The sequence below is a fragment of the Euphorbia lathyris genome, chromosome 1, assembly GCF_963576675.1.
Source record: "Euphorbia lathyris chromosome 1, ddEupLath1.1, whole genome shotgun sequence".
NCBI lineage: Eukaryota > Viridiplantae > Streptophyta > Magnoliopsida > Malpighiales > Euphorbiaceae > Euphorbia > Euphorbia lathyris.
Window position 1 is genome coordinate 118,026,393 of NC_088910.1, and position 17,196 is coordinate 118,043,588.

The 17,196-nt window shown below is 39.3% G+C and overlaps 1 pseudogene; it reads right to left on the reverse strand.

The window, feature by feature from the left end:
* Nucleotides 1-1,559: 1,559 nt before the first annotated feature.
* On the reverse strand, nucleotides 1,560-2,465 carry LOC136219253 (probable mediator of RNA polymerase II transcription subunit 26b; annotated as a pseudogene).
* Between the last annotated feature and the right edge of the window lie 14,731 nt (nucleotides 2,466-17,196).

Sequence of the window (17,196 nt, forward strand, 5' to 3'; positions counted from 1 at the left end):
TAGTGGTATCATTCTCCAACTTTTTCTTGTATTTTTTTTGGTTATTTGAATCCATGCAACTTTTTCTTGTGTTTTTTTTTTTTTTTTTTTTTTGTTATTTGAGTCCATGTAATTTTAGTTTTGTTGATTAGGCCTATAGTATAAATTGACCTTTTTAGGTTTTAAAAAAAAGGAAAAAAAAAAAAGAATGAAGGGTGATATTGAAAGTTCAGTTTTATTTAAATATGAATTCAGCTTTGAAATTATCAATAATTGGTAAATTCAGTTCTGAAATTATTAATTTTTGATAAATTAGATTAAATTTGATAAATTATATAAATTTTTATATAGGTTTAAAGTATATGGCGCTTTTTTTTTTCTATTCTTTTTTGTATGTTTTTACTGTTTTCACGTTTTTCAGTTTTTCGAATTTTGCGTTTTTTGATTTTCGTCTTTTTTTTTGTTTTTCGGATTTTTACTCATTTTGTAATTTCATATTTTTTCGTTTTTCCATTTTTCACGTTTTTACCATTTTTTACTCTCTTTTTTCTTTTCACATTTTAACCATTTTTCATAATTAAATTTCAACTACTAATTGAATTTGCTTTTAATAGTTTTTGAGATAAGGTAATAAAATAGTTTTAATGAGTTTTAGAAAAGGGCAAATTTAACCTTAAATATATAACAACACGATTTTAACTTCAATATTTGTCAAATGATACAATTAAAGCGCTTATTAACAGAAATTGACACATTAGATAATTGTGACTAATCCTTTTACATATAGGCATCACAAATTTCAATTCCAATATCACTTTCATACGTTTTATCATTTGATATGTCAATTTTTATTGACAAAAACTATAATTGTATAATTTATAAATGTTGACACTAAAATTATATTATGGCTAAATTAGTTTTTCTCTAAAAATCATTGAGGGTATTTGATACTTTATTTCTAGTTTTTGATAGTTGAAATAAAAATCATGCTAAAATTAAAATCCGATTAAACTTAAATTAAAGTAAAATGTGTATTATGGAAAAAAGTAACATATTGAGATTCTAATAAACCACTAATATTTATATTTAGGAGCAATTTTTTTTCTAACATTTAAAATGGTCCAATTTAATCCATAATTTTGATAGCTAAGAGCAATTTTATCTTCATTGTTTGCAAGTTGGATCAATTTCAGACATCATTATACAATACACACATTTTGTTCCTTATTTTACATCAACTGCATATCCGTTTAGATTTAATGATTGAATTAGAGATTGATATTTTTAAATTCGGTGAAAAGAGTTTGAGAAATTATTTTTCAAATTGATCAAACTTATTAACGTTAGGAGTAAAATTACTTTCAGGAGTAAAATTGCTAATGTTAGATGTAATTTTCGCCAAAAAGAATATAAACATAAAGTAATTATATCACTAGTATATAGAAAGTTAATTCTATTGAGTGAGAATAACAAAACCTAGAACCTGTATACAAGAATTTCATTTCTAAGCTATCTACAATCAAGAAGTTTCTAGTATATATTGAGAGTCGCAGAAGTTTCTAGTATATATTGTTTCCAGGTTATGGTTTCCAGATTGGCCTTCTTTGTGGAAATGGTCGATTAGGCTTTCTAGTTTTGATAGTTGTCTGTCTCTTTGCATTTTCAACCTGTTGATTAGGCTCCTCTACTTTCCTTTTTCTGATTCTGACAGCAACTTCATCTGGGCACTTTAATTTTTGTTTAATTTTTGGATGGTCCATCAATGGATTTCCATCATCATCCATGCCATCGAAGTACTTTTCGTCTAATAGTTCTATTGGAGCAGTCTCTGTAGTAAATAAATATGCTTCATCCAACCGAGGTACCGGAAGTCCTTCCTCTTCGTTAACAATAGATGGATTTACAGACTCGGGTTTTGTGGTTCTACACCATTCATCTACCAAAACCTTCCATCCATTTATAAGAGTCCGTGTAAGTTTACAAACTTGCTTTGATCTATGCTTACCTAGAACATTAACAACCTTTCCAATCTTGGTTGTCTCAAGTGTGTCCAAACTCAGAACCATTGATTGAAGCCTCCTCAAGGATTCAACCAACACAATATCAGAATCATCTTTCTTGTTTACAAGAATCTCCTTGATACTCATAACCTCACCAACTACCTGAGACTCCTCCTCTATCTCATCTATCAAGACCTCTAATTTGTTATCTTCCTTATCGCCTCCAACCTCAGCAAGAATACCTCCATCTACTCTCTTGCACTCTTCATCATGGTTTTCACCTTCACGGGCTACCTCCACCTCATTGCACCCCGAGCATTTAGGCAATGTGCAAGAGAACAATCGCTCTGCAATTCTATCTCTGTGCAACCTAAATTCCTTTGGCTAATCTGAAGATGCAACCGTGATCGCATGATCAATGATACTGAATATATCTGAATTAGCGGTCTTAAAATAATTCCTCCAATAAGCAAGTGTAGATTCCATTGTCAATTGAGAGAGATAATAAATTTAAGTTTATCTCAAGGGACACAGAATATAGAGAAGGAGAAAGCTAGAGTGTCCTTCCTCTCTATCTCTCGATATATATATAGTTATAACACCAAATTAGATTTGATTAACAATGCTAATAGTCAACGAAAAACTTCAATTATATTTATTGATTTATTGACTACCAATAAAACTTCAATTATCTTTTTGTTTAGTCAATTTGACTAATTGATTTGACTAGCTTTTTATGTAAATTTTTTAGCTAAAACTTAGCTAATTGTTAATAGTTGTTTGTATAAAGAGATAATTAAAGACATTGATATTTTATAACTACTATTTTCTTTTTTTAATAATTCATATTTAAATGGTGGGTTGCTAATTTACAAATATAACTTTGTGCGAATAGATAAATATTTATATTTATAGATAGAATTACAAATTACTTTCTTGTAATAAATTAATGTTTAATATGTCATATTTTTCGTCACATCTTAAAAAATGTCATGCACATATGTTATAGCTTAAGTATTTATTACAAGAAAATTATTGTAAATGTCAAGTTTGGTACAATAAGTCTAAAAATATAAATGAGTATCTATTGGACTAGTTTTGTAAAAAAAACTCTAAAAATGTAGAGAATAATAAATTATTTATCCTAAATTTTAAATTATGAAAATGATAAGAAATTCATAATTAAAATAAAAAAGATAAAAGGTATATAAGTTTTTTTTGGAAGAAAAGGTTGTATAATTTTTAAAATGTAATGTTTACTCTTTTAAGCTCATAATTTTTAATTTTTAGTATTTAACATACTAAAAAACAAAGTTTTAAAGTGCTAGAAAGCTAAAAACTTACGAAACTCTAACAGGTCGGATTTCAGAAAATTTCCAACTCTATAAAGTTAATTCTATCACTACCGCGAGGACTGAGATCTATAGTGGGAAAACAGAGGCACTTGCCCCAATAGTGTTTGAGAAAAAATTTAGTCCCCAGTAAGGTTTGCCTTCATTGTTGTTTCTATGATAGTTTTTTTTAGGTTTCATCGAGTAAAAAGAAATCAGCTATCTCTCATACATACTCAGGTTTAAAAACTAAAAGTGTTGTCTTTATTTTTATTTTTTTATGGATAGTTTTTATTGTTCGCAATTATTTTGTTTATATTTATGAACTCAATAATTTAATACGTTTTTAATAGAATATTGACATATAAAACATTTACATTGATAGGTTAGTATTTTATTTCCTTTTTTTATAAGAATAGACATATTTTCCAGCAAATTCTAATTTTATCTAGATTACCGTTACATTTTCAAATTTGAAATGATTAAATAATTAATTAATTAATAATAATAATAGAAAAATATGAATTGAATAAACGAATTTAAATTATTGAAATTAAAATTTTCTTGTAATAAAGAAGCTTTTAATTAATTAAGAAAAATAGAAATAATAAAGTCTCTCTCGCGATTTGTTGAAGCGTCGCCGCCGCTGCTTCTTGAATCCAAATCTGTTGAGGGAGTCTCTCCATCAATTGAGAGTTATCTCATGAGGTGATATGAGTTGGTGATTTATTGCGTTTTAGCAACTGTTCGAGCTTTGCTGAAGCCTCCGCCGTCGGTTGTTGTTCTTAAATCCGGTGAGGGAGCTTTCGTATCTTTGTGGGTCTGTTGCGCCTTCTTGAAATGGTTGAGGGAATGGCGGCTCTCACCATCGAATGGGATGAATCATATTTCTTGTAATTAGAAACTCCACTAATGTCGACGTCGGTTCTAGATACGGGTTTACTATATATCGGGAGGTTTGTGGCAGATTAACCACTCATTTCTCAGGTACTGAGGAATCGTCTGGCTTCACTCTAGAGGCCATGTCACGGGATTAAAATACAGGATGTATGTAACAATTTGTATTCCTTTGAGTCTTTTCACCTAGTTGATAGAGATAGGGTAATTGCTGGAGGTTCGTGGACATTTGATAATTATGTTTTGATTTTGAATCGATGGTTGTTGGGGGATAGTCTAGAGGAAAGTGGAATTATTGACATGCCAATTTGGATGCAAATTTATGGTTTACCTATCGGGGTCACGTCCGAGGGAGTGGGCAGGCAAATGGAGAATTTTATTGGTAATTTTCTTGTGATATGAACAATATATAACTCTAGGTTTCAAAGACAATTAATGAGGATTCGTGTGTCTATAGACAGTTGTAAACCTTTGAAACATTTTAAGAAGATCAAGAGTACTAGGGACGTATGGTCTATTACTTTGTCTAAGTATACGAATGCTTTGGGATTTTATGTTATATCCTTGGTCTACTGGGACATACAGACATGTATTATAATAAGCTATTTGACTTACATGGGACTGAGGTACCTATAGAGTGGGGAGAGTGGTTGATGTCTCCAGTTCGTCGAGGGGATCAGATTGGGGCACGATGGCTCCAAGAGGAAAGTGGGTAGGGAGGGGGCAAGTTGGGGACTGCGAGGCTCAAGGGTCGGGAAGGAAGTAGTTCAGATATTCTAAGGGACATTTCTAACATAAACATGGTTAGAAGGGGTAAGGGGAAGGAGGATAAGGGCGATACAGGAAAATTTGAGATTATCATTTCACCTATATATGTTTGGCTCATGTATCAAAGGTAGAGAAAGTGAGGGTTTTTTTATTATATTATTATATATTTATTTAAATAGAATAATATTTAATAGAATATTTTAATAGAATATATTTCTATATTTATTTAATATATTTCTATATATAATTAGATATAATTAGAATTTCGCTCTTCTACTTCATTTTTATTTATTTCTTTTTTTATTTTTTTTTCTTTTTCCCTCTCTTTTTTTATTTCTTTTTTTATTCCCTTCCGTCATTCTCCAAAACTGACCTCACCACATCCTCCAAGATCATAGAAGAAATGAAGACCAGAGGAGAAGAAAAGACAGAGAGACCCAACATTCTTGAATGCCCTTCCACCGCAAGACGGTCCACAACACGATTTTGCTCCCTATAAATATGAGCAAAGCTAAGAGAATCAAAGGAGTGTCCAATCCTTCTAATGCCTTTGATTAAGTTTTGGCTATTTAGGCAAATAACATTGTTCTCAGAAATCATTTTAACCGCTTCAAGGTTATCTGACTCAACAAGAAGCTTCTTCACCCCCAGATTTTTTGCAAGCTTCAAGCCAGAAAAAATCCTCCAAAGCTCTGCAGAAAAGGACGAACCAATAGCCAAATTCTGAGAGAAACCAGAAACCCAACTGCCACCATCATCTCTCAGAACCCCTCCTGCGGCAATTTTCTCGTCCCTAAGACAAGAACCATCAGTGTTAAGTTTAACCACACCTTCGCTCGGCCTACACCAGCCTAAAAGATGGACCTCCTTCCTGTGAACAGCCTTAGCCAATGGGTCCTCAACATAGCTATCAACTAAGGTGCTAATCTTTTTGGAAAAGAAATCTAAGACATTCGGCAAAAACACCGTTTCTCCTCCAAAAATCTCCTCATTTCTCCATCTCCAAATCTGATGGCAAACCACCACAAATAAAAGAACACCCCGATTCAACTCAACCAGAAGTTTCCCATTAATCCCATCCAAAAACCAATCATTCTCGGAGTGGGCTAAAAAAAAGAAAGCACATTCCTAGGGAGAACTCTCCTCCAAACCTCTTTACTTTTCTCACAGTACCTGAGAGCATGGCACAAAGTCTCTTCATTACCTCTGCATCTGCCACAAGCTCCAGACTCCACCAGATGCCTCCTTTTCCTATCCGAATTAGTAAGCAGCCTATTTTTAACCCCTAGCCACATGAAACTTCTAATACGGTACGACACTTTTATAGCCCAAATCGTCTTCCACACCCTTGGGGACGAGGTATCCAACTTCTGATAGAACGCCTGAAAAGCTGATTTACAAGAATAGGCCCCGTTGTTCGTCAAAGACCAACAGTAACTACCTTTGTCTTCAATTTTACTACTAATCTGAACTCCTCTAATTCTAAGGAGCGATTCCAGACTGAGGTAGGAATCAAATTTTGACCAAATCCACTCACCCTCATAATCCACCACATCTGCAATCATCCAGTTATGAATATCCAAAGGCGGCAAAGAAGCACAAACTTCCAATAAAGGCTTTTTCCCAATCCATATATCATTCCAGAAGTTGATGGATCTACCATTTCCCACATTCCACCCAATCCCTGAACAAAACTCAACAAAAACCGCACTAATGCCTTTCCAAAGAAATGAACAATTAACCACTCTATTCTTAGGACCCCCAAACACCTTATCCTTCCGATATTTTCCGCATAAAAGTTGAACCCAAAGAGCTGAAGGAAGCTGCCACATTCTCCACAGGAGTTTCATTAATAAGACTTTATTATTATCTCTGGATTTCCTAATGCCCAGACCTCCTATATAGTTAGGATGACAAACCTCATTCCAAGGAATAAGGTGGATCTTCCTCCCCTCCTCAGCTTCTCCCCACAGGAACTTACGATTAATTTTATCAAGATCCTTGAGAACAGGCTCAGGAAGATGACAAGCCTGCATAATGTGATTGGGAGTCGCAAAATTGATAGATTGATTCAACGTAAGACGACCAGTGAGAGAGAAAGTCTTAGCTTTCCAAGTGGCACACTTCATATTAGCTTTATCCAAAGTATCTTTAAAAGACACTTTCGACACTCTCTCACTATGGAGGGAAATACCCAGATACTTCCCAAGAGAGCAAGTCAGAGAAATTCCAGACAGATCACTCATCCTTTTGCAGGCTCTCTGGTTCATATTCTTAGAGCACATCATCCTGGACTTTTGGACATTGAGCTTCTAACCAGAGGTAGAACAGAAACAATCAAGAATATCCATAATGATACTTAACTGCTCCTCATTACCTTCCAGAAAGATTAGAACATCATCTGCAAAGAACAAGTGAGTAACCTAGGGATAGAACTTATTGATGGCCACCGGGTGCAATTTCCCATTATCAACAGCATCTTGGATCAAGTGAGACAACTTTTCCATTGCAATAATAAATAAGAAAGGGCTCATTGGGTCCCCTTGACGGATACCCCAGCCAGGAGAGAATTCCTCCGACATATCCCCATTTATCAAAACTTGAAAAACAGGAGAAGAGATACAAACCTTTATTAACCTTTTCCAACTGTCCGGGATCCTTGCTCTCTCCAGACTCTCCATTAGAAAACTCCAGTTAATGCAATCATAGGCTTTCTCCAGATCCAACTTAAGAGCCATAATACCACTCTTCCCCTTTTTGAGCTTCATAGTGTGGACCATCTCTTGGGCAATCACCACATTATTCGTCATTTGTCTACCAGGCACAAAGCTTCCCTGATTATGACTAATGATCTCAGGAAGAATGCAACGAATTCTATTTGCTATAATCTTTGTAATAGTCTTATAAAGAACATTACAAAGACTGATAAGCCTCATATGTAAGAAAGAAGAGGGCTTCTCAACTTTAGAAATCAGAACAAGAAGGGTTCTATTTACCAGCCCGATATCCTGAGAGCCATTAAAAACACCTTTGATGAAGTTGTAAATGCCTTCCTTCACAACCTCCCTGTGTTTATGCTAAAAACTAGTAGGCAGACCATCAACCCCAGGAGCTTTAGTAGCCCCAATACTAAAAATGGCTTGATCAATTTCTTTCAGGGAGATAGGATGGAAGGCTTCCAGCATTCTATCCCCTCCCACCATGGGAAATGTAGCAACAGATTGAGCCTTATCCAGATCAACAGGTTCCTCTTTAAAAAGGTCCCTATAGAAGTCTAGGGCCAAGTGACGAATATCTTCGTCCTCATAAACCCAATCACCATTAGAGTTTTTAATAGCATCAATCCTATTCCTTTGTCTTCTAATGACAGTAGAGAGATGAAAATACCTGGTATTCTGATCCCCATCTTTGATCTAGGCTTTCCTAGACTTTTGAAACCAAAGAAGTTCTTCCTGCCGAACCACAGCTTCCAACTCCTTCTGAAGGGTTCTGCGAAGGCCATCCAAACTGTGATTGAACCTTACCTCCAACCTATATTGAATACCCTCAATTCTACTCAATAATTTATTATTCCTCCTAATAATATGCCCAAAGACGTTTTTATTCCACCCTAGCATATTCTTTCTGAATCTCTCAGCAACTTGAAGGACATTCGAGTGAGGCTTCCAATTATCTTGAACGAATTCCTTAAACTTAGGGTGAGACTCCCAAGCCACCTGATACTGGAACGGTCTCTCCCCCCCTAGGCCGATTACCTCTCATCAGCCTGAATAAGATAGGTGTTAGACGAGGTGCCGCGGCCTAATCTCCCGGGCGGACACCTCATGGCGACGTAAGCGGTGATTGGCGCCGAAAGCAACCAATCCTGGAATCAAGCTGCTCGGCAGGACCGAAGCTCAGAGTATGGAAGAGTCGCCACCCACGAATGGGAAAATGAACACCGATGAGGGTTCGGGAAACTTAGGTACGAGCCGAGAAGGCTAGCTCCTTTCCGGAGAAAGGCTACTAGGCACCCCGACATCGCCCGGTTATGAACCACCGGCCTCCTACTCAGCGTGTTAGGCGATAACGGACTAATCGCATATTTATTTAAGTTTAAAATTCATTTAAAACCTTTTCTTTTTCGTTTTGAAAACCGTTTTGAGCATATATTATTGACAAGCCACTTTGGTAAAGAATCACCCATTTTGCATGAATTTATAAAAGAGAGAGGGGGAGAAGAAAGAGTTGATTTGTTTACAACGTGAGTTATGCTTCGTATTACATACTAACTCTAAACTAAGCTCACTTCCCAAAACACGAGTTTATTTACATGGTTCGTACCTTAATCGTCATTGGAACGATTTAGGTACGTCTCAAAACCCCGTTGATTTACATGGCATCGACTCGAATCGCCGTTGGAACGACTCAAGCATTTGAAGACGTGGAATAAAGAATTTTAACCCGAAAACGTGGTTAGTCATACAAGTCAATTTATTTAGTACCAATCATTTAAAAAAACGATTCAAAACTTCATTATTTACCATGAAAACGATTTTAATTACAAGGTTCGCCTAATCCGTCGTTGGAACGGATTAAGGTTTCAACACATGATATTTTGGAAATGCTTTAAAAAATGTCAAGAAGACGTTTTATTTACATTAGAAACCTCTAAAAATTAAGCTTAAATAAACAAATTAAATTCTTTTATTTTTTGTGGTTTATTTTTCCCTTTTTCACTCAATTGAAACAATCTTGAATATCATCATAATCACAACAACATAAGAACTAATCCCAAATTCCTCAATTGAAAACTAATTTAAAACTTATGTCCCTAAATGCCAAAAGGGTAAGAAAATGAGCATATATATATATATATATATATATATATATATGTATATATATATTTAAAGATAATGGTATACATATAATTTAGAAAAACCAAGTAAAGGATACCACTTAATATGGCTAAATATATACATAATAATGGAAATAAAAGACACTAAATGTAATACACTTTTACCATACTTTAAAAACAAGTAAAATAATGAACCAAGTTCATTGTTAATAAGAAAATAAACCTTATATCCCCAAAATAACTCTAATAATAAATATGTAAAAAATAACTCTCCCAAATATACATTAAACATCAAAATGACTCCTAATTATCCTCAAAACGCCTTCTAATTAATTACCCAAAGTGCCCAAACGAATAATCCTCTAAAATAATACCCAATATAGTTTAAATGAATTAACTAGAAAATATATACATATAGTTTATTAAACCAAATTGATGAAAGAAAATATATATAAATAAACATATGTACCAAGTATTTAAAAAATAGCTTGAAAGTATATATTACATAAATATACATATATATATATAAAGGACCGAAAGCCTAAAGTTGAGAAAAATGGACCAAAACAGCATTTTTTACATTTCAGCAGATTTACCGACGGAAAATCCGTCGGTAAACAACAATTAGTGACAGAAAAAGAAGAATTACAGAAACAGTCCACAACTTTCCAGATTCGTTCAAAAGCTTTAAATTAAGCCTAATTCAATCGTTTTGGATCTCCGAACTACAAAAAATGAATCATTGTCTATAACGGAGTTCCCTAAAACGACGTTTTTATTTTAAAACGTTATTCGGAAATATCTTTTAAAAAAAAACTTATAATTACAACGTTTTTAATATCCGAACTACCTTTTAATCGGATCACGGTTCATATTGGGATATCAAAACGAGGTTTTTTATTTAAAAACAAAACCGAACGTTTATCTAATATGAGACGAAAACTAAATGAATACGAAAAATTAAATAAAACGTGATAAATAAATAAATAAAATTATAACATAAAACCAAATAAATAAAGGAAATAAATTAAATAAAATAAAACGATTCTAGTCCTTGGATAATACCTCAAGTTCGGTATTGACAGTTGAAGTTGGTTGATTCCACGAATCGTGCTTTTCCGGTGTTTTTTTGTATTTTCGGCAAAATTTTAACTTTGGAAAATTTGGAGATTTTCAATTTTTAGGAAAAAAATGTTTTCTCCCAAAAAAATCAACTTTCTCTCTCTAGAAAATGTTCTAGTGTGAGAAGCTCTCCCAAAATTCCCCTTTAAATGCATTGGGATCCATGCCTTAGATAGGCATCGGATCCCGGAGCTTTGGGCGATGCCCAAATAAAATTGGGCGTCGCCCAAAGTCGGTTGGGCGAACGGGCGTTCGCCCAACAATCGTTGGGCGTCCGCCCAACGTCGTTGGGCGCGCGCCCAACTAGCATTGGGCGTCCGCCCAATGTCGTTGGGCGTTCGCACAACCTTGGTTGGGCATACGCCGCACGAGCGGCGGGCGCGCGCGCCCCACCCTTGTTGGGCGCTCGCCCAACGGCCGTCGGACGCTCGCCCAACGGCTGTCGGGGGTGTGTGCCCGACGGTCGTCGGGCGTCCCGCAGATGCCGAGCGCACGCCCTGCGCTGCCGGGCGTGCGTCCGACTATCGTCGGACACACGTCGGCTGCCGCTAAGCGCTCGCGCTACGTCGCAGAGCATCCACGAGTCGTCGACTTGACGACTGCGATTCCCGTTGACTCACCATTTTGTTATTATATATATTTCTCTTTTTCTTTCAAAATTTTTTCAGAACCGACCGCTTTGTTACAGGTTTTCATCATAGGTCCTCCGACTCGGTGTCTACAGTTGCCCCTACTTTCCTATTTTGATAGTGATGCGTGTGTTTTGAAAACGTTTTTTGCTAATGCAACACATGTAATGTAAAACATATAAAAGTAAAAGACACGTAAAGAGTAGGAGGAAGAATACCTAACCTTTGCGATGCGCGTTCCGGCGTCATTTTCGATTCTTTCCGGCCTTGCCTTTGAATCGGCCGTCGGCGGACGTTCTTCTTACGGACCCTAGTCTAAGTTGACTGCGGGTAAAAATGGCTCAAAAGAAACCTTGGTGCACGACCGCGAGTAAAATGGGGCGGGGGGGGGGGGGGGGGGGAATGGCTCAAAAGCAACCCTAGTCTACGACCGTGGGTAAAGATGGCTCAAAAGCAACCCTGGTCCACGACCGCGGGTAAAAAGGCTCAAAAGCGACCTCGGTTCACGACCGGGGTAAAATGGCTCAAAAGCGACCCTGGTTCACGACCGGGGTAAAATGGCTCAAAAGCAACCCTGGTCCACGACCGCGGGCAAAATGGCTCAAAAGCAACCCTGGTCCATGACCGCAGGTAAAATGGCTCAAAAGCGACCCTAGTCTACGACCGCGGGTAAAATGGCTCAAAAGCGACCCCGGTTCACGACCGGGGTAAAATGGCTCAAAAGCAATCCTGGTCCACGACCGCAGGCAAAATGGCTCAAAAGCAACCCTGGTCCACGACCGCGGGTCAAATGGCTCAAAATCGATCATATTCTACGACCGCGGGTAAAATGTCTCAAAAGCGACCCTAGTCTACGACTGTGGGTAAAATGGCTCAAAAGCAACCCTGGTCCACGACCGCGAGTGAAATGGCTTAAAAGCGACCCTGGTCCACGACCGCGGGTAAAATGGCTCAAAAGTAATGGTTCGTTTTAACAATTCTGAATTCTTTTAAAACACCGTTGTCTTTATTTTCTCACTGGAGCTAGTGTCTTGGAGGTTTGAATGGTTCGATAGGAACATCTTTTTAGTCCGGAATGGTTCGATAGGAACGTCTTTTTAGTCCGAATAGTAAAAACGTGAATAGTGCATGTGAATAGTAAAAACTTGACTAATGCACGTGAATAGTAAAAACTAGACTAATGCACTTGAATAGTAAAAAACTCGAATAATGCACGAGAATAGTAAAAATTTGAATAATTCTCTCGGCCAATGCGGACGAGAGTAGATCAAAGAATAATGAATTAATCAAATCCTATGCAAACAACCCTAAGGGAGAGATTTTACAAAATGATGGCCCAAATTGATGAGATATCTTTGGGTTAGATTTGACCGAAAGAACAGCTAGATTAATCTTACCTATTCCGTTCTTTCTAGTTCATCGGCATTTACGGGACTACGGCAGATATTCATACGTGGTACTCCATGCTAGGCACCGCGGCGAGAGCCCGTGTGCGAGAGTTGGGCTTCGAGCCCTTCATTTTAGCGTTACCCCACGCCAACGGGGTATGCGATCGTTTTGGCCTACGAGCCTTATGCGAGAGATGGGTTGACTCGACCCACACCTTTGAGGAGATGACCATCTCGCTCCGCGACTTCTCCTTACTGACCGGGCTACGGGGGAGTGGCACTCCGGTTCCCTTCTCTTTTGACACGATGCGCCCATGGGTTGACCGTGCTAGACTGGCTGCTTTGATTGGGCCGAGAGTTTACGCGGGCGTCAAATCTACCCCGGAAAAGTTCATCACTAAATCAGGGCTCTTGAGCCGTAGGGACTTTTGCAGGACTGACGACACTGACCTGGCTGTCCGCAGCTTCCTGATATACGCTTTGGGCGAGACAATCTTCCGCACCAAGAGCGGGACAATTCATACGGGTCTTATTCAGGCCTTCAGTGATTTGGATGCGGTGGCATCCTACGATTGGGCAGGAGCGGGTCTAGCTTTCCTGTACAATTTTTTGGATCTGACTTTTCGGAAGCGCAAGGACTTCGGTGTATGTGGTGCATCCTTGACTCGCCCTTTTTATCTTCTTCGCACTTTCTGTTCGTAACCTTTTTTTTTACAACCAGGTTTGGGCCTACGAGAGGCGGATTCTTCCCAGTGAGCATCGGCGCAGGCCACGGGTGCCGGGGCCCCCACTCATGGCTCGGTGGAGAGAGTTCGATCTAGGTACCGAGGAGAGGCCGACGGTGGTGCAGCTCCTAGATTGGATGGATTCGCGGACTTTGGGACAGGTAAAGATCTTCTACTCGTGCTAGATTCTTGTTTGATCAGACCTGACTTTTTCTTTGTGTTTTTAGATTAAATTTAGGTGGGACGACCTTGACTTCGGTCCCGATTATGCGTACGTTACCCTGATCCAGGAGCAGCAGAGCGTGCTCACCGGCCCTTGCGTGCGGGCATGGTATTTGGGCGACCGGAGCATCACCGGGGTTAGGGCCTCACATTGGACACCAGGCGAGATCCATATCTCTATATTTGCGGTGCGGACCATACCTTTGTCGGGCATTTGTCAAGACTTGACCCGCCGCTTTGTTGGTAGAGATGTGTGGGTCCACGCCGGAGGCCGTGCTCTCTATTTGTCGACGTTATTGAGCGCGAGGGATGCCCCAACGGTGGCGATGGAGGTGGACCCTGTGGCGGACGTGTTTTCGCAGGAGGCTGTTGCTACAGTTTTTGGTCGGGAGGAGGTTCCGGTGAGTGGTTCGACCTATTTACCTTTATTTACGAGATAGCCAGTGGCATTTATTGTGTCTCTATTTGCAGGAGGGTTCCTGGAGGAGTGCTCATATGTCGGATTTCTTCGATGGTGCTCAAGCTGAGGCATCTGCGAGCGAGCCACCATATTATATCGGCGAGTCCTCCAGTGCTGCTCGACCAGAGAGGTCCCCTCTAGGCGTACTCGTCCCGGACTTTGGGAGGGATTTTGCGACTATTTGCTATGACGAGTCTGGGGTAGCCTATGCCGGTGTCGAGATGGCTCCTCCTCTCTTTACGTCGAGGAAACCGTTTGATCCCTCATACGCTCTCTAAACTTCGAGGGAGACTTGCACTGATTATGTGGGGTTGTCTGGTTACCTCTGAGATCGACTCAGCTTGCGCTGCACTGACCATTTGATATGTATCATTAATTTATTTTAGTGTAGTGGAATGTATGCATATATGTATGTATGATTTCTATTCCTACCAGTGTTGCTTCATTTTTTATTTGTTTTTTCTTTCTTTCCTTTTTTTCAGAGTGATCTTCACACACATGAGCAGAGATGAAGCGATTCGGTGCGGGAGGCTGATGCCAGGGTGGGCCAAGTCTACCGAGAGAGGAACGACTATTGGTCAGGGGTGATGCGGATAGAGACCGCGGGACGTCTTGCTGTTGAGGAGAGGGCGCGGGAGGAGACTACCGGATGCCTCGCCGCTGAGGAGAGAGCGCGAGTCGCCGAGGAAAGACTTTGGTCGCCGAGGAGGCCCTATCTGTGGAGCGGGCGTCGCATCTGAAGGACTTTGAGGCATACTGGGATGTCCCTCCTTATTAGGCTTATCATGTATAGCTTTGTAGTTTTTATTAGGATTACCCCGATGTATAGCTGATGTATAGGGAGTGGGGTGGATAGTATGTAGGCTTTTTATTGTGAAAAGTAAAGTAGGAAATGTATAACACATGATTCGTATCACCATGCATTCAGTAGATTAGGATGATTCCAATCATTCTCTTCAAATATATTCATGCCTGTATTTATTTACAAACAACAGAAATACTTAGCCGCTTATACATTACTTTTGTAATTGCTCAAGATATAACTATTGTTACCAGGACCTGCCTTTTTTCGGTTTTCAGATCCCAGCTATTTTTCATCTCTCCTTTTACTATCCCGGAATTTTCAAATGAGTGCCCTTTCGGGTTTTCACCCATTGGGATGTCCCTTATTATTGCATAGGCCGCCCTTTGCGGATTTTCGACCTATCGGGAATTTTTCTTTCTTTCTTTTTTTTTACGAAAAGTATTTCTTAAACCTATCCAGATTGGTAGGTTCGGAGAATTCCATGCCTTCCATAGTAGTTAACTTCACCGCTCCTTTGCTTAGTATCTTCTTCACGAAGAACGACCCTTCCTAGTTAGGCTTAAACTTGCCCCTAGGGTCGGTGTGCCATCCTTTTTAATCGGGCTGACCTTGACCTTTTTGTTGAAGGCTCGAGCCATCCTTCTTTGATATAACTGCACATGGTAAAGGGCTTCCATCCTTTTCTCGTCTACTAATGCTAACTGTTCACATCGCTTCTTCACCCATTCCGTCTCGGGAATCTCTGCTTCCACTGCGATTCTCAATGATCACTTTTCGATCATAATTGGGAGAACGACTTCTGCACCGTATACCAAGGAGAACGGCGTTGCCCCAGTCGAGGTTCTAACTGTCGTGCGATAATCCCATAACGCGAGTGGGAGCTGCTCATGCCAATTCCGATGTGATTCTACTGTTTTTACGAGAATCCTTTTAAGGTTCTTATTAGCTGCTTCTACTGTGCCATTAGCTTATGAACGATACGGAGAAGACCTATGATGTTCAATACCATATTCTTAGAAGAGACCTCTCACTTCTCCTTGAAACTGGACCCCGTTATCCGTAATCATGTGATGAGGAATTCCGAACCTGGTGATCAAGTGCTTCTCAATGAACTTTCTCATCTGCTTGGATCCCAATTTGCTAAACGACTCTGCCTCTACCCACTTGGTGAAGTAATCAATGGCGACTGCAATAAATTTGTGCCCATTCGAAGCATTGGGCCTCACCTATCCAACGATATCAATGCCCCAAGCCGCAAATGGCCAAATAGGTGCTAATACATGCAATTCCATGGCTGGTAAATGACTACAATCTCCGTGGATTTGACAATCGTGGCATTTCTTCGCATAATCGTTACAATCTTTTTCCATGGTGAGCCAATAGAAGCCTTGCCTTATGATTTTCTTTGCTAACACCGCTCCTCCCACATGGGCCCCACAAATTCCCGAATGTACTGATTCCATAGCCTCGCGGGCTTCTCCCGCATCCAAGCACTTCGATTGTAACCCATCGATGTTCCTTTTGTAAAGCAAGTCGTTGTGGATGACGAACTGCTGAGCTAACCTTCTAATCACAGCTTGATCCCTCAGTTCCGATTCTGCCGGGTATGTTCCATTCTTCATGAAGTTCACGATATCGAAATACCACGGATTTTCATCTGCCCCTAACAGTATTACATCTTCGTAACAGGGTTTATGAGATCTCTTCAATACCAACGGCTTCGAGGCAAGGTTCGGAGGGTTGTCCCAAACTGACACCAAGGTGGCCAAAGCATCCGCTGCCTGGTTTTGTGCTCGACTCTTTATGCGAACCCTTCTAGCTGGTCTAGGTATGGACGTAACCTTTCCTCCCTCACTTCCCAGTTTCCTTGTGCCTGTTCGATGATCAGTTTCAAGTCGCCCCAGATTTCAATATACGATGCTCCCAGTGCTGCTAATGACTCCAACCCATAGATGCACGCTTCATATTCGGCCATATTATTAGTGAGAGGGAAGGATAACTTCTTGGCCACCGGGATCCTTTCTCCCTCCGGT